Below are 18,693 nucleotides of genomic sequence, written 5' to 3'. Positions count from 1 at the left end.
GTTTCTGCCTAGCTCCATCCAGGCAGTTCCTTCTTGCTCCCTCACCAGTTTCCAATCCCATTAGTTGTAATGTTGCAGCTATTTGGAAGTTTGGTGTAAACAGGATCACTGAGAAGATCTACATAAAAATAATGTCACTTCTGATACTTTTACTGATCCAGTGTACAGGGAGTCCCACAGAAAATTTTACAAGACAAGTGACAGGGGCACAAGTTGCAGGGCAGGAACAAGAAGTGAGTTTTGCAGCAGTGGGAATTTCTTAAGCTGGCTCTGCCATAAAGATGAGACATGATGGAAGGGTACCACAGCTCAGCTTACTTGCACCTAGTTGCTTGTAGTCCCTTGGCTGTTTAGTTTAGCAAGAGAGTACAATGAGATCTCTCACCAGTTCTTCTGGTGCTCGTTTTCTCCAGAGATGGGTTCAAACCAGTAACAAATCTGTTAACCAGAACATTAATGACTTTATATCATCTTCCAACAGGTATTTTCTTTTCTGAGTTCTGTTATATACAACTGTAATGGATAGGCTCTTTCTTTCTTTGCCTTTCTTTTCTTTCTCTCAGGTATTTTAATTAAGCTATCTACAAATTTTCTTCAGGCATAGCATTTACTTATCTGTTTCGGAGTAGAAAGCTGGTGCTACAGCTGAGATAAGGATCCCATTGTGTCAAACACTGGCAAAAATTGTAGGTTTAGGTTCTCTCATTATAGATCCAGGCAGACAGCATTTCCCCAATTCACATTCAGTCAGTTCCTCTTCGGCAGGCTTTTTTGCAAGTTATCAGAGTGGGAAGCATAGCAATTTAGACATGTCACGTTAATCAGATTAAAAAAAAAAAAAAGGTTACAAGAAGTAGGGATTTGGCTGTTTGTCAGGTTTGAGAAGTATATTCTTGCAAACAAGTAGAACTAATATATTTCTGGTCTTGATGTGTAACAAAATCCTCATCTTGCTTTTTTGTTTTTAATAAGTTTTCCATGGCTTTGCTTGCAAACTATATTGAGCTCAATAACACTGCTATTTTTGTAGTATCTTCGTCTGAAGTACTAGTTTTCCCAGAACTCACTCACAGAGGGCTGTGCTTTACTCTCAAAAACTAGAAGACTCGTAGTAGATTCAGTCCTGGCCATTTTTCATGTGAAGCCTTATTCAAATGGTAATTGTGAAAGGCTTTGTGGACTTTGTTCTCAACTCAAAGAAAAAACTTCAGCTGTGGGCAGCTAGGGTAGGAAAGAATTTTTGCTGAAAGAGTTGTAGAAAACTAATTTGGAAGTTATCACAGCCACTCAAAAGTTAAAGGTATACCTACAAATCAACTGTGAAACCAATCATGTTATCAAATAACACTGGAAGTATGTACTGTGAATAAAATATATTATAGGGAAGATCAGGCTTGTATTCCTTTTTTTTCCTCACAAGACACACTATGAAGGAATTCATTATAATATTTTGCAGGGACCTGTGTGCAAAGTATGCACAGTTGGTTTGCAATTACTGATATGCATATAGGCTGCTTAGCAACTAGTGTATAATTTCAGGGCAAGTCTTGGCCCTCCAGAATCAACTTCCCACACTGGACTACTGGGTGCACATTCACAGAGTCTTAGGAGATGTAGGACTTTCATTTTGAACTCTTACAGTGCATAAAGGTGCAATTTGGAAAACACAGAGTCCAAGTAAAAATTTCAACCACTACCAAATTTTGCAACTGTTCTAATATTGCATTTTTGTTAAATTTAACTGTATTTATGTAATTTGAACTATTGGTGGCTACAGCTAAAACTGAGCACTCATTTTGGAAGACACTCTAAATCCAAAGTCTGGAACATAAATCAGAGAAAGGTAGAGGTGTCATTTAAACATTAAATGATATTAAATATTGCTAAAGAAATATAAAGTGAATTGGCAAAGATGTGGCCTGTCTGAGGGGAAGAAGGTGAGGATGTTCTCTCTTTATTGAGTTATGCCCCATCCTTGGAACAAGACTGGAAGTTGCATTTATAGTGTGCCTGGCAAGGGAAATTACACCTGCTGTTTTAGCCACACAGGTAACTTGCACATATTTTGCTAAGGCTTCTTTAATTAGCTACAGCGGTGCAGGATCCTGAGTTGACACTTAAACTGACTGTGCCAACATGGGCTTTGACACAAACTGAAATTATATTGTAATAATTCAGCCTTGTTCAACTCCTGAAAGTTGCTTTGTAGACACATCACAGGGAAGAAGATATTTGGTTTCAGTGCTATTTTAGAAGTGATGCAAATCCACCATGTTCCTGTGTGTTACAAGGTATTTTAGTTCAGGAATCACTAACAAGCCTAGAGTTGAAAATATTTTTTTAAACCCTTCTCAGTTTGTAAAAAACATCATTTTTCTAGCACGTCTCTTTCTCTCTCTCTTTTTTTTTTTTTAATAAATTTTTAATGAGAGCCTTAAGTCTTGCCTCTCCTGTGTATTTTGGGGCATGGATAACTAGATAAAACTAAAGCCCAGCAGAAAGCAACTTAAGTAACCCTATATTTAGCCTTAGTGAGCAGTATTCCTCAGGAAACCACAAACAAGGCATAGTCCATCGAAGAAAAGCTTCCAACAAGCTAGACTGTATACTGAAACAATCTTTGAACTAACACCTCTGAAGATACGCAGAGCAACTCTATAAGCAGCGATCTACTAAGCCTTGTCCATGGGGTAATCCTGAGCCTGAGTTAACAACACTGCAGAGCATTTATTTTTCATATATCAGAACAAATGCATTTCTTTTAAATTTCACAGAAGTAAAACTTCCCTGCAAAGGAAGGCATGCTATATAGTGTGAAAATTGCATATTCTAAAGCATATATTTATAGAAATGTCTTTATATATCCATCCTTTCCACACACCTTCAGATTCCTACATACACATTATTTGTATGTTTGCATTTGTGCATATATATTACAGACATAGATATAAACCAAAACATGTATGCATGTATATATGCATTTATATTTGAAGAAGGAAAAGAATTTATGGTGACTGGCCAAATCTAATTTGTCTGCTTGTATTTAGCACTTAAGGGCTTATATATTCAGTTTGTGCAAAAGAGTGAAGAAGTACTCCTTGCTTATGCCTCAAATCAGAAATGCATGAAGTGCAGCTGCAGAGATAATACATTCTCCCCAAAGGCTTTGGCTGAGCAAATTAGGTGTCAATGGGGTGCCTGCGCAGGCAGTACTCTCTCTAATTAGTCTCTTGAGCCTAGTTGGTGGCAGGTATAAGATGATCTAATCAATTGGTCTGTGTCTGATGGTACGTGTAAAAATCCTAGCAGGCAGAGCTGTCTCCCACAGGTCACTCACCTGCACAGCGGGAACACTCGTTTTCATTTTTCATCTCTTCCATCACATGATGCTGACAGTTGGTTTTAAGGAAATTGAATCCAAAAAATATCTAGTTCATAGGGCATGTAGGTCAAAATAAAGTTGCATTATGGGTATTGGTGATCCAATTAATTAATATTTATAGCAACAAGTTGCATGTAGGTACTATCTGGGCGCAAACAGTATTGATAATGTCTGATTGGCTTTTTAAAATGACTTCTCTAACAAAGCTAGGAATAAAAGGTGCTAGAAAAATCACCTGTTAATAGTGTACTTTTTTTTCAAAGGGGATAAACAGCATCTGTGGTGTGGACACATGGTGGAGGGAGAAGCAGAAAGAGCATTATTGTTGATGAACTTAAACACCCCCATGTTTCAGCTCATAGAGAATACAGTATCTCCAGTTGTCAGCTCACATTTTTACTTTAAATCTGGAATACTCTTACAATAATGCTAAATCAACTGCCATGTAAATAGACCTGCACTCTGAGTGTGCTTTGCATGCTAAGGACTCTGTGGGAGCATAACTCTACCTTATGTGATAATTTATACAGAAATTAAAAGTATCTAGAGAAGGATGATGGTGCTGCCAAAAAGAACATGTACAAAACTGGCATTTTTACAGGAAGTTATATTCTTTCACTAATTAAAATATAGAAAAATATTTGGGATTTAGTCACCCTCCTCTGCCTCATGTCTTGAGAGTATGAGTAGTGTTTAAATTAAAAGCTTTGGTATCCCTTTCTAGAACCACTGTTACATCACCAGTTACTGTATTCTGAAGTTGGCAACTGCCATTTTTAAGGTGGATTACTCTTTATCCCATTATTCTCTGGGACAAACAGAATGTATGCAGCAGATGATTTCTCTAGACAACAAACACAGAAATTAGTTACTTCATGTAGGTCACTTAGTATTTCAAGTACATAACTAACTTGCTTGAAGAAGACTATGAGGTTTAGTAGAAATGTCATGAAAACCAGAAGTACCTGAATCTGTGGTGAAAAACACAAGTTCATTTTTAAGGCAGTCTGTTATGTTTCAGGGTTTGTTGTTTGTTTGTTTGGGAGGTAGTTTTTGCTTTGCTTTGCTTTGCTTTGCTTTTTAAGGAGATATGAAAGAACCCTATTTTGCTCCTGGGAAATCACAAGTTGTAAATAGTCCATTTAACAATTTATGCTTTTATAAGCAAAGCTGTGACCAGAGGCCATAAACACAATCTGCCAAGTTATCAGGTGAAACTTTGATTTGTATGATCAGGGAAATGTATTAAATTCTAAGCAAGGATATTTCTAAAATATATCTTTAAAAATGCAAACATGGAATTACTGAACCACTGTATTGAGTCTGGCTGAGATGGAGTTCCATTTCCTCATAGCAGCCCTCACAGTGCTGTGCTTTGCTTGGTAGCTTGAAAGGTGTTGGTAACACACCAGTGTTTTGGCTACTGCTGAGCACAGCATCAGCACTGTAACTGATGGCCAGACACCACTTGCTAATGGGAAGTAGAGAATAAACCTCACTATTTTCCTTCCTGCTTGCACGCATGCAAACTTTCACTTTTGCTTTAGTAAACTGCCTTATCTCAACCTATGAGTCATTTTTCATCTTATTCTCTCTTCCCTGTCCTGCTGGGAAGGGTAGCGATAGAACAGTTTAGTGGGCACCTGTCATCCAGCCAAGGTCAGCCCACTACAGCCATCTGGAAACTGAATGGCAGCACTTTGTGGAAGGCCCTGCCTCAGGTCTCAGTTGTGTGAACAACTGATGTTTCAGTTCAAGAGCCCCACTGAAGAAAAAAGGCTTTTTTAATAAAAAGACTGGTTCGCATCAGTCTAAAATTTTCTGTTTGTTTTATTGTGTGTTTTCTGCTGTGGATAAAAAGACACTCTCCTCTTTCTCCAGTTTAGGAGAGGTGCCTATTTCATGTGAGTCCCATCTTCAACAAAAACAAAAGTTAAGGAGCACAGTGCTTACAGCACTCCTCTGACATCTGTGTTCAGTTTCTTCCTCTTCCTCAGGATAGGAGAAGGCTGGCACTCCACAAGGGCACTCTGATGCCAAGGGAAGGGATTTCACCTGTTGACACCACTTTGAATCAACAATAAACATTCAGAGAATTAGGGATTCAGATGCAAACATTATCTATTCCTAACCACAATGCTTGTTGTGTCATGTAAGGACATTTTATACATGGTGGAAATGTATCAGCAGCCAAAGCTGAGGGTTCAACCTCAGAACACCCTGGTCATTACGGCACTGGTGCGAGCAGTGGGCCAGCTCCTGTCATGCAGGCCAGCTTCCCAAACTGGGCATTTCAACACATCTTCAGAGAGACTGTGACCACCATACTGTTCCCTGCTTCCAGTTGCACTGTCTTCTAGCTTTCTCCAGCCAGAACCATTGGTGAAATGTGTCTTTGCCTACAGAGCCAAACTTGAAACCAGAAAATCTAGTATGGTCTTCCATGTGGAATAGACAGTCCACGCAAACTCCAGAACCATTTAGGAAGTAACCCAGGAAGGACTCTAGAGTTAGTAGACCAAGCTCCAAGAGGGCCCAAGACTTTTGTTAATCCAATCCAGGTATCCTGGTTCTTAAAGAACAGAAGAAGAGTTCTCAAGATTCATGATAGGAACCCTGGAAATTACGAAAGTTAAGAGATTGGGCTGTTTTGTTGAAAGACACAATTAAAATGTTATGCTTGAAACTGCAGTTCAAAAATGATGCCTTGCTTTTCTCCAGCTTTTGAAATGAGGGCTAGACTAGATTCACCAGCACCTGCACCCAGTTTGATTTAAATAGTTTTAGGACATGCTAATACAAACCAGTTCCATGCTCAATGAATATTTCAGCATTCTTTTTCTTAAGTGATGAAATTTCTTCACATCTGACTGTCTTCCTGCAACTATATTTTACAAATGTATCAGGTCCGTAGTTACAATCCTTGGTCTTGAAGAATCTAACAAATATATTTTCAGAATTTCTCAGAAATTTCTCACTTTATTACTTGGCATAGAATTCGACTTGGACATTTATTAATTAAATATGTTAATTATAAAATCCTTTTCATGGCTTCAGTTCACCTAGCCTTCATTTAGCCTTTACCTGGCTCTTCTTGCAGTTGTTGGATGCTTTGTTTTACAGGAATGCGTCCCACATTATCAGTCTGTCTCTTGTTTTGTGTAAACCTCAAAAGCATCATGATATCTGCTTGCAAGTTCAGTTACTGCTTTGAGCTTATACATCAGCAGAGTGAAAGATGACATAAGTGATGCTGTGGATATAGTGTTTATTTTATTATTTGAAAGGAGAGGATTTAGTCATCTGCCTATTAATAGAAATATACTGAACTAAAAGGGAATACATTTAAATGCAGCACACCAAACACAACCTGGTTGTGTTTGCAGAAATGTTTGTGATGTGCCCCAGGGTACCTCAAACAACTCTTGGGAAGGAGACCTGAGGAGACCTTTTGATAAACCAGTTGCAAGTATTGCTGTGGAGGTGATCACTAGGGACTCCATGAGGAAGGGGCCAAAAAGACCTTGTAAACTCCTGAACCTGTGCCAGCATTTAGCAACCTTCCTTTGCATTCAGGGGATGTAACCACTTTTAGAAGAGCTGACTGTCTGTTTATGGCTGTCTATAATTTCCATGGAGAATGGGAGTGCTAATGGCACCTCTGAAGATTAGCACTTGGGGCAGAGATACATTAATATGGATTAATATATCTCACTTGGGCGACCACCCCAAAAACATTGGTGTTTTAAGTTCATTTTCCTGACATACCAGCTCTAAACGTGCTTTGTAAGTTTGTCCTTCACTCTGAGCTGGTGTCTTCATAACTAGCTTCGGACTAACCTACCTTTTACCAAGTTAAAAAAAATTTAAAAATGCAATTCATGAGGCTTATTATAATATATATTGTTTCCTTACAGGATTAAATTTACCAGGTTGGAGGAGGGAAACAAAAACCTAATGAGGAGGCCGACACCAGGAAGGAACCACGGCCTGTTTCCTTTCTTTCTCTATGGTGGATTTCATTCAAAAGAAAATTGAAGCTGGCAAGACCCTGTTTTTCCCTGCAATTTATTTAAAACCTTGCACGCATTTGGATACCTTGTGATTTCAGAGAACTATGTGCAGATTAAGCTTTTGCTTACTGATACATGGCATGTACTCTTTCAGTCTTTTGTGTTTGATTTTGTTTGATTTTCCACTGCAGCGCTGCATCTTTGTAAGCACCAGCAATGTCTTAAATACTTTCAGACAACACATTTGGTGTTCACACTTCTTCAGTAAAAGCTGTACTAAAAGAGGCAATGGTGGCATAAAGAACTGTGTGTTTTCTTTGAGAGTTATGCGTATTTTGCAACCAGTGGGAAGACTATTTCTTCCAGGGCAAGCCCAACTTGTCTGATCAGCTGACAATTATAACACCTTGCCACTCTTCCAAGTGTTGTTGGGTTATTTCTTTTTTCATTATCCCCTCAGACCATTCATATCCATTTTAAAAACATGGCAATAATTGCATGTTTACTTCAGTACTCTGAATTTGGTTACTCTGCTTAGGTTATGTAGCATGCCAGTTTTCAAAATAGGCCTGTGAGAAGGACAAAGCAAAAATGATGAGATGTATGCAGCTGACATTCAGTGAATATACAGTGAATTCTTTATGATTTTATTTCCTTCACGAATATATATTTCTTTTATGGGTCTTGGTTAACATCTCTGTTTTTCCTCACAGTAGTTACCTGGTTTGGAATGTTTTCTTGAAAACAGAGATGATGAAACTGTTCTGTTTAATTCAAGGCAGATACTAAGGTACAGAAAAACTTCCATTGAATGAGCCATTAAATCTAGCTGGTTTACTCTGCCATGTACAAAGCAAGGTGAAGAATTTTCCTCATCCCAAATTGTTTGCTGTTCCACACCAAAGCACCTTTCGAGTTATTTTCAGTACGTATTCTGAGCTGATTGGAAGGCACTACATGATCCTTGGTCTTTAGATAGCTTTTCTGAATGAATCATTCAAATGCAAACTTTGCAAGAAATTAAGTTGTGTGATTTTAGAAAAGGAAGACCTGATACATTATGGTTGGGGAGAACATTGTGTTCAGGGGTGTGAAAAAACTGCCCTGACTGTACACAATGCTTTGCATTCAGAAAGGGCAGGGTATGGTGCAAAAATCACTGTTGAGTTATAGTCCTGCTTGGACAGAAACGCTTGCTAGGCAATATTATTCTACACATAAATTTTACATCCTTTGCTTGCTGGATGCATTGAGTTACATTTTTAAGAAGTGTGGTAACGCTTTGGTTAGCTTTCAGTGTTTAAAAGGAGGGGAAAAGGATTTGTGCTACTGCCATCTTATTAAACTCCAGCAGTGTTTAATAAGAAAAAATCACCCAATAAAGCAAATCCTTGAATGCACAAGTAGCTACGAAAGGTCTCTTAATGAACTAGGACAGGAGTCTACACTTTCAAAGAGTTGAACCGTGGAAATATTCTCAATATTTGTACAGCCATTAAAAGACAATTTTCCCCAATGACATCTCTGTTTCAGGATCTGCAAAAAGCCATCTGAAAGCCACTTTCAGTCACAATCCTATTTAGAACTTACTACAGTTTTTCCCCTGTGTTTATAAGGGGAAAAGTGACCACTGAACTTTGAATTTATCACACACTGAAACTGCCTTAGATGTTGTTTGTTTGGGTTTCATATTTCTTTTTTTTGTAAGAGAAAAGTCTTTTATACATTATCTTTGCTACTTAAATCGTGTGCAGTTTGATGATTAAAATTAGCTATTTTTAAAAAAAAACTTGCTGCAAAAATCTGAAGAATTTTTGAAAATGTAACAAAGATTTTGATTAGGAATATAAGGGTAGTTCCATAGATGTTTCTACTTGGCAGCTTAAATTGAGAGGCAAGCAATTATGCTGCTCAGCTAACCATCTGAAGGTTTAATACAGAAAGTAATTCCCCAGCTGTTCCCACAAGCCTAGCACATTACTATCCATAGTGACTCACATACAGTGTTTGCTTAAAGTATGTATGTATGTGTGTATATGTGTGTACACACATATGCAAGTGAGATTATCTTCTCTGCCCCATTCCCACTTTTAAGCAACCACTGAAATAAAGTTGGTCCAAAAATCTTTGAACTCAATTGCCGGAAGGAAAGTTCATAACTATCTAGGCTTCTAAGTAGTAAGTTATTCTTCAGCAGTAGTGAGGTTGTCTTAGCTACTGATCATTAAGAAGTGACCAGGATCTCTTACTTATACACCTACTTTCCAGGCCTCCTGATTGCCTTGGGTTTGTGGTGACTTGGATTTGCTGCTCTCCCGTGGAGGCTCTGGGCCCTGGGGATGTTCTCCCAGCACCAAGGGGACCTAGGCTCAGCACACTGGTACTGTTCACATGAGCACTGCAAATTAATCTTCTGAAACATCAAATCGGATGGGAAATATCAAGGTTTTTTTAGAAAGCAGAAGCTCCTATGGCCAGGGAACTGACAGTTAGCAGTACAGCCTTATTTCCCTCTTCCCCCTTCCAGCAGAGCCCTTACCTGCATGATTAGCCTGACTGACACCCACCAGTTAGGCCCCTCTGACAGCTGCCCACTCCTCCAGCTGTTTTCAGCACAGCTCTTCTCAGTGTTGCAGAGTGGACTGTTTAAACCCCATCAGTGGTCTTAAAACAGCTTCAGCAAAGATCAGTAATAGATCCTTTTCTCTCATCCTTCCCAAATCAGTTCCCCACAGAATCTTCAAAGGGACAAGAAGTAGCCCAGCCTTCCAGATGTGCTGTGGGTACCTGGAACGCAAAGTTTCATGCTGTCAACAGTCAAAAGTTGGCTTCAGTGACCAGTAGTCTCTGGGGCACAGTCCTTGAGAAACTGTGCAACTTGCTTGGTGTCAGTAGCCAGCAGCAGCATAACTTGCGTTTTCCTACCACTTGACTGAGCCCCAGTAGATCCTTCCTGGTGATACCTGAGAGGATGTGGCCTTGCTGCAAGACGGGAGAGCAGCTACAGGGCAACAGATATAGCAGGCAGATAAAAGCATTCTAACTCTCTGTGGGATCTAATATTAAGTGAACGGGGAAGGGAAGATGGTGATAGAGATGGTCTGCATGATACAGAGAGTCCTTACAAGTTCCAAGTTCACAGAATCTGACTTTACTAGTCAACCAGCTGGAGATGGTTTAGTCCTCTCTCCTGCTGGGTTCAGATCAGCTCTAATCCACACCTAGCAGGCACCACACCAGACAGGACACTCCAGTACTTCCTGTATTACATTACTGTATGGTGTCCTGGATTGGTTGGGCCCTTTTAATTTCCACTATTTTTTTTAATCAGAACCATGACTTAGGACAAGTCATCAGTACAACAGTGCAAATTCAATCTGCAGTAGATAGAGGCACAGGGGGTTTTGCTTTCTCTTTAATGCATAGGGGTTCTGCATTTCAGACTCCTGGAGGGAGAAGGTAAGATAATAAATACCCTGTGGGCTGGTGGGTGAAGGACACCCCTCAGTGCACCCTGTCAGTGCACACAACCAAATGTGTAGTCAATGCTCTGATATGCTCATATACAAAATAATCATCTGTGAATATTATTGGGTCTGTAATCTTTGTTATATAAAAGATTTAGGCTGTACAGACTGGGGAGAAAAATGCAGACACCTCATATAAACAGAATTAGGCTGCATTACTGAGCATAACGATACTCTCCCCTACCAGCATTTAGGTGGAGTGACTGTATGTTACTGCCTTGCATTTTTCACATAAGCAAAAAATCTGAAAGTAAAGGATGCACTAATAATTCCCATCCCCCAAAATGCATTTCAATGGTGCTGCATACAAAATCCCTGCTTGCCAGCTTCCACGCGGATTTTTATGTGGTGCACCAAGAGGTGTTCTTTTTTTAACAAACAAAAAAGGGGAAGGCTGGTACATGAAAACAATGTTAATGTTATTAAATATATATACTTCAGAAGAACAGCATAGTAAGCAGTACAGTAAAATAAATGTCGCATTATTTGTTACACCTTGTAATTTGTCTGTATTATGAAAAATGTAATGGTTTGTCAGCTGTAACTGTTGTTTTCTTGTAACATCATATTGAATAAAGTGTAGCAGAATCTCTCTTTTCCTTTGTATATGTGATCTAGACTTAACCCAGGGAATAAAGCCTTTCTTTTCCCTTTTGTTCTCCAAAAACTGAACAAGGAAATGGTTGTAAACATGAGATTTTTAAGGAATGAAAAGTACGTGGAAGCAGGCAGGCACTAGACACTAATGAGTTGAAAAGATTAGGTACTGATTTGGTCAAACATGAGCTTCATCAAAACTAGAAGCCAGTGCTAACTACACTGGGCAAGGTTCTTCATATTTTGGTCTGTAATAGTAAGTTAATTATTTGGTGTCTCTTTCCATTTTTTGATATCACAGTATGACAGAATATGCCCTTCACCATCTTCATTGCCTTCCTTTGGACACTCTGTAACAACTTAATATCTTTCTTATCTTGTGGTGCCCAAACTCCCACAATATTCAAGGTGAGGCCGCACCAGTGCAGAGCAGAGTGAGACAATCTCCTCCCTCGACCGGCTGGCAATGCTTTGCCTGATGCCCCTCAGGACACAGTTGGCCCTCCTGGCTACCAGGGCACTGCTGACTCATATTTAACTTGTCGTCATCCTGGACCCCCAGGTCCCTTTCCACAGTACTGCTTTCCAGCATGTCATTCCCCAGTCTGTATGTACATCCTGGGTTGACCCATCCCAGGTGCAGAATCCAGCACTTCCCCTTGTTGAACTTCCTATGGCTGGTGATTGCCCAGTCCTCTAATTTGTTGAGGTCTCTCTGCAGGGCCTCCTTGCCTTTGAGGGAGTCAACAGCTCCTCCAAGTTTTGTGTCATCTGCAAATTTGCTTAGTGTCCCTTCCAGTCCTGTGACCAAGTCATTTATGAAGACGTTGAAGAGCACAGTGCCCAAGATGGAGCCTCACTAGTGACAGGTCACCAATCTGATGTTACCCCATTCACTCTTACCATCTGTGCTTGACCTGTGAGCCAATTGCTCACCCACGGCACGATGTGTTTATCCAGCTGTGACAAGGGATATATATGTGACAACCTATTTACAGTACACTGGGATTTAACTGAAGTAGTAGAAAGGCCAGTATTCTGAAAAAAAAGCCCAACAAGTCTGAATTAAATATATCATTGTACAGAGAATGAACTCTGGCTTATTGCAGCTTCTCTTGAAATAGAAAAGTGATAATTCTGGTGGAAAATCAGGCAAAGCATACGATATGCATTTTCCACAACTTTGATGTGGAAGTGTGATTTATCCCTGTTCACACGGGGTTATTTATTTTGATTAGTGAACATGTGCTGCCTGGATTCTTAGACTGTTCACTCGTGCATTATAGCACTAGATAAGCAAGTGATTACTCACACAATATAATCAATATGTATCTTCAATATTTCCTCCTCCTTTCCAATGCTTCTAGTTTTTTTGGTACCTACATCTTGCTAGGACCTAATTTTAGACAATGAAAGCTAAATTAATGCAGCTTGCACAGACTTGGTTAAAATATCTGACCGAAATGTCAGAATATGCTGTTTTAGCAAACACAGGAGCCTATAGGAGTCTGTTGGTCTTAGCATCATTTTGGTCTGGGATAGGGATGACTGTAGAGCAAGTCCTTGCACTCTGTGTAGCCTGATGGGGCATCCACTAGCCTACAATATGGATAATGGAAGACCTAAATTCTAGTCTTGGCTCCAGCTGATTAGAAGTATTTGAAAAAAAAAGTGGTCCTCTTTGGGGTTAGCACAGTATAAGCTCGAATGTGAGTCTTGTGTCCCAGGTTTTATCTGCTAGAATAATGTTCTGGCCCAGTTCTGATCGCAGAGCACTTCAGGAGAAGAATCTCCACTTTTTAATCTAGAAAGATGCTGCAGAATGACATCAGATGCACCCAGAGGGCATTGCACAAAAACAAACCAAGAGAACACATGCACATTCATCTATTTATGTTTCACACCCAGTTCTCACTGGCTAGGGCAGGTTTAGGAAGGTGTTGTCTTTTTTTAGTCTAGATGAATAATTGGTATTCCTGACTCACTACCTGTATGGCAACTTTAACCTACAAATCCGTCAGATACAAATGAGGACCAAGAATTATTACCTAAAAAGGTTTGTGTGTTTGAGCACTGGGTACCAGGAAGTATGTTCAGAGTGAGCTTTTAATTATGTAGTATAATCCTTAAAGCCGTCTCCTGACCCCCTTGGCTGCACTCCTAGCCTGTTTAGCCCCAAGGTTTTCTTCCTAAACTAGCCTGACTGCTACAGCAAAGCAAGAGATTCACTTAACTAGAATAGCAGCCACCCCTCCCCCGAGAAAAGAAAAACCAGAGGGAAGGCATTGAAGCAACCCTGTGCCACTGGGTTAACACATACAGTTTCTCAATAATGCCTCTCCTTGTAAACCTCTGCAAAGTAAACCCTACGGCAGCGGAAGGGCTTGCTGCTACCAGTGGGGGGTGGTGTTATGGACATTAGATTTGAGAAGCTTATATAGCACATGGGCAAGGATAAAGGGATACAAATCAGAGAGAAAAAAAAAAAACAACTGAAGAGATTTTGAAAAAAAACTATCCAGGGCCAAGTATTTACTGTTCATTCCCCTTGTGAGTGGTGTGATATATTGTCTGCAGTGAGTCATGCTGAGAGCAAGCCAGGCACAATAATAGCTGAGAGAGTCCTGCAGCCCCTTCGTTATTGCCTCTGCCGGCTGATACTGAGTTGGGCAAAACAAAGTTATTCCAAAAATGTTCTTTTATTTTTTTCCTTTTCTCTTGTTTCCCAAAGGGCCCAGTAGTGATTGCTGGGGCTGTACTACCTTGAAAGAACTTCTAAATTAAAATCAAACATTTTAAAATTAATTTTTCAAGGACCCATATGGTGATTCACATAAAAGATGTAACAGCTCTAAGTGCTATACAATGAGATACTGCAGCGCTGTGTACCCCTGGAAAGTCTTGAAGCCTAAGGAGATTTATGATATCATAGAAACATTTCAACCTCACCTTTCAACTGGTATTAGAACTATGGCATAGATTTCAAAAGGGTAGGTGTTCATCTTATAATCCAGCTACTTATAGGTTTACCCCCAGCTTCCACTTGAGAGCTCAGAGATATCTGTGCATCAATGAAATGAGCTGTACACACAGCTCTGGAATATACCATATTATTAATATTATCATCATCATCATCATGGCTAGGCTTCACAAACGAAGATTTGGGAACGGTTCTACCCACATTTGCTACAAGCGCACTGATGGCTGAAGAGGCCAATACAAGGTAGACAGGTCCAGTTGCAAAAGGCACAGTGGAAAGATTCCTTACCATAGATGTAAAGACCCGTATTTTTGTATAAAAGTATATGAATTGTATATTTTTGTAGAAGAAAAAGAAAAAAGAACCCATCCCAAACCCCAAGGCATAGATTCAGTTCTTTATTTTTAAAACTTTGCATGGGCACAAGCACCCAAGAGAGTATTTCACTTGATGTTTGGTGAAGACTGGGCATTCAAGATACTTTCTTAGACCTGTTTCTGACAACAACAAGGTGTAACTTCTGTGTTAAAAACAAGTCATGTTTCACAGCAAAGACAGGTCCAAAGATAACAGTATATTACATTCCAGAGTGCTGCGGTCTTATATGACTGTGACGAGTTGTTCACTGACCAAATGCCCGACATCATGTCAGTGTTGACCAGGAGAACCTGCATGTACCATCATGCCACCTTCACTGGGAAATACTGTAACCATGAACTGCCACTTGGATGCATCGGGAGACAGACACAGTCTTCAGAGATCATTTCAGATGTTCTTCTATAGTTTCATTCTTTTTTTATAACACTCAATATAGACAGCAAAGCAGAAGTGACTTTCTGCATGGAAGGTTGTGCTCTACAAAAATAACCCCTTTTATATAGATGGTTAACATTTTATAGCTACTTCTCTCCCAGCATGCTGTTTTGGCCCATTACACATAATAAATGCAAACCACTTTAACTCTAACATGTCCTTTTTATGTACATTGCTCGCTGCTACAAACGCTGGTATCCAAAAGCAGCCCAGTGTAGGGTATTTTCAAAGGCGAGGACATGAATCATGGAAGAGCTGTGCTTCTGGTCTCCGTTATCTGCTAGGTCCTCTCCAGAAATGCCTGTTTGCATCTGGGCAACGTCTATGTTTTCACTGCTGGCTGTTCAGCTTGCACTCGTGCACGTGGAGTGACTAATCTGGAATAGTAGGAACCAGTAATTTTGGGAGCAGCTCCACTAGTGGTCAGAGGTACCCTGTTCTTCTGCCAGTTCAGAGACAGCAGCGAGTGAACTCTGGTTGGAAGAGTGGAGATTTGCTGTTCTTTTGAGGTCTGCTGTTTTGAGTTCTGCTTGAACACATCTGTCGATGCAGCAGGACTGGAGGTGGAGGAAGCAGCAGAGAGGGCACAAGACAGATGCGCATGCAATCTGGGGGCAAGGCCATGAACATGGCAGTGCTTAGAACATGGTCACAGGCAAGTTCCCTTGTTTTAGAAATCTCCTGAATGTTCACCTAGCTATCTGGGCCCTTCTTTTATGACCCCCACATGAGAAAGGGACATTTGGATATCCTTTCCCCAAGCAATTGCAGTTTAGATTTAGGACAAAAGATTGATCAATGGAAAGGGGAGAGTCTCAGAGGGTTCTGGATGAGCCCTTACAAGTCCCTAAATATGAGAAAAGGTGCTGTACACTCACTACCTGTAATAACACAGACCTTTGAACACCCCAGTGTGTTTCTGCAGTGTTAGCCCAGCGGCGTTCACTATGACAGCATTGCTGAAGTACACAATACCCAGTTTTTGTGAGAGGATGCTTGTGACAAACCCCAGTTCAGCAGTAGTGCCAGGTGGACTGGATGAGACAGGGAAAGCCCAGGGAAAGAAAAGAGTCATAGCTTGGGAATGACATCAGCTTTTTCTGGAGCCCTGATGACAGACTGGAACTAAAGCGGCTTTGTCTCCTGCTCCTTGCTAGTGCTGAGTCTAAAACACATCAAACCATCGGTGACTCACTCGGTAGTGGTCTCCCATCCACCCTCCTAACAGGACTGTGCCAGTTATATGGGAACTTCATGGGGAGAAACCACAGTGCCTTTCCAAGCACTGGGCCTGGTGATTCCCACACCTGCAACTTCGGCTGCTGAGCAGCTTCACATCGAAATGTTTTGACTGCAGGAATCTGTCTGGTAGGAAAGTGTGCCAGCAAGGAACAAGGAGCACATTCAGGTGCGCCGGCCATGCTAACACCTCTCAGATGCCTGGTTTGCATAGACACGCATTCGTTCCCCACAGGGACGCGATGGCTCACAGGGCACGGACAGAAAGCCGATGGGAGGGCAGGGACCATGGCCTGGAGCACCGTTCGCGGGCAGCCCATGGAAGGTGGAAGCTCCGTCCCGCCGGTGCCCGGTCCCGCCCAGGGCTGCCTGCACAGGGCGGGAAGAGGGCCGGGAATGGGTCCGGGAAGGGCTGCGCTGTGTCTGCGCCTGCTGGGAAACGGGGAACTCTGGCGCCAACGAGAGGGAAAAACAGCTCTGGAGTGTCTGCTGCGGAGGCAGAGGAGGAGCGGGGGAGCAGCGAGCTGCCGTGAGAGGAGGGATCGGCGAGGGTCAGAGTTTTTCCGAAGCTTGTGTGAAGTGGCACTGTGAACGTGGGGGTTCCTCTCCCCTCTCTCCTCAGCCACTGCTCTGTTGGGCAGAGTGGGTGCTGAGTGTGGGTTGCTGGGCAAAGCCAGGCCCCTCGCTCCCCTCACGGCGTCCTGAGCTGCCACAGCCTGGCCATCAACACCTGCTCCTGCCAGCCTGTGTCCCACCGTCCCACTGGTGGCTACTGGGGACCCCAACCCAATCCTCTGTCCCATACCCATCCAAACACTATCACGTGCAGGGTTTCACAGAATCACAGAATGGCGTGGCTTGGAAGGGACCTTAAGGACGATCCCATTCCAACCCCCATGTTGTGAGCAGGGACACCTTCCACTAAACCAGGTTTCTGACAGCCCCATCCAGCCTGGCTGTGAACACTTCCAGGGATGGTCCATCCACAACTTCTCTGGGCAACTTGTTCCACCATCTTAGCAAACCTGAAGGCACTTTGCTATGACCCATCAGTTCATGTGCAACACCTTCAGTCCTGTTTACTGTATTGCCCTAGATCCCTAATCTGCCCTCAGATTCATCCATGCAGCAAGAAGGTGCAGTAACAGGAGTTTGGACTGGTGTGTGAATACCTGAAGATGGAATTGGAGTACGTGCCATCAGTAAAACACAATATCAAACTCACACTTGCCCCAGATGCTGATCTTTTATTAATTTCTTCAATACAGAGAACAAAAAAAAAAAAGCAACCAAGTTCTTTTAAAGATATCCCTGGAGCCTTAGTTAGAGAAATGGCCTTAGGTGGATTTTTTTTTTTATCATTTTTTATTTTTAACATGGACATTTACTACAAAAAGAGAAAGAAAAGGTGCTGTTTAATCTCTCTTCTTGTGTGATCCTCAATGTCTACCTGGTTTATTTTCCATACATATGATCTCTTTTGTTCTCTGGTAGTAATCACCTTAACAAGTGACTAACAGACGAAGGATCAGCCTGCACTGTTCCTAGCTGTAGGATGCTATGCAAGGGAAAAATGGAGAAATCCACACTGGTTATTTTTCTTTCATGCCTCAGTACTACACTGTCCCAACAGAGAAATTGGGGTTGTAGCAGCACACACACTTCTTTTGAGATGTCCCTCAGCGCTTCTACAAATCTCTCAGAGCTGTTCCTGCGCCTTCTTTCAATTAAATTGCTTTTCTTAACTTCATCTGGGACTGTTTAATTAGCGTTGGTTGGAAATTTTTCCCAAGCAAGGTTATTCAGCAGCTTTGAAAACCATTGATTTATCAGGAGAGAAAGACTTATCTTTCAATTAACTTCCTTCACCTGTGGGTTGCCAGGAGCTTAAGTTTCTCAGCTCAGTGACAGGATTCCATTTGAATGACTGGGGGGCTGGAGTCTTCACAGATTTTTGTCTCTTCCCCATAGAGCCAGGAGCCAATGGAATCCTCCAGTGTGTGCAGCTATGGGGCAGTGCAGATGCCAGAAACCATTGACTATTTTGTTTTCAGACTCCACAGGCTTATGTCATGAAACTCTGCCAAGTGCCATCACCAGATATTTTAGTATTTCAATTTAGACACCATATTTCAATGTTCA

The 18,693-nt window shown here is 41.3% G+C and overlaps 1 protein-coding gene across 2 annotated transcripts in view; it reads left to right on the top strand.

Moving 5' to 3' along the window:
• Positions 1-11,524, top strand: part of CDK14 (cyclin dependent kinase 14) — a 311,313-nt gene extending 299,789 nt beyond the window's left edge. For both annotated transcript variants that reach the window (XR_004359107.1, XM_032699286.1), the window contains one exon: positions 7,300-11,524. The gene's annotated coding sequence lies outside the window, so the exon portion shown is untranslated. The remainder of the gene's footprint in view (positions 1-7,299) is intronic.
• The last annotated feature ends 7,169 nt before the right edge of the window (positions 11,525-18,693 follow it).

This window comes from Chiroxiphia lanceolata, chromosome 1 (assembly GCF_009829145.1).
Source record: "Chiroxiphia lanceolata isolate bChiLan1 chromosome 1, bChiLan1.pri, whole genome shotgun sequence".
Lineage (NCBI taxonomy): Eukaryota > Metazoa > Chordata > Aves > Passeriformes > Pipridae > Chiroxiphia > Chiroxiphia lanceolata.
Note: the sequence above shows the minus strand (reverse complement) of the source record. Positions and strands in the feature narration are given on the sequence as shown.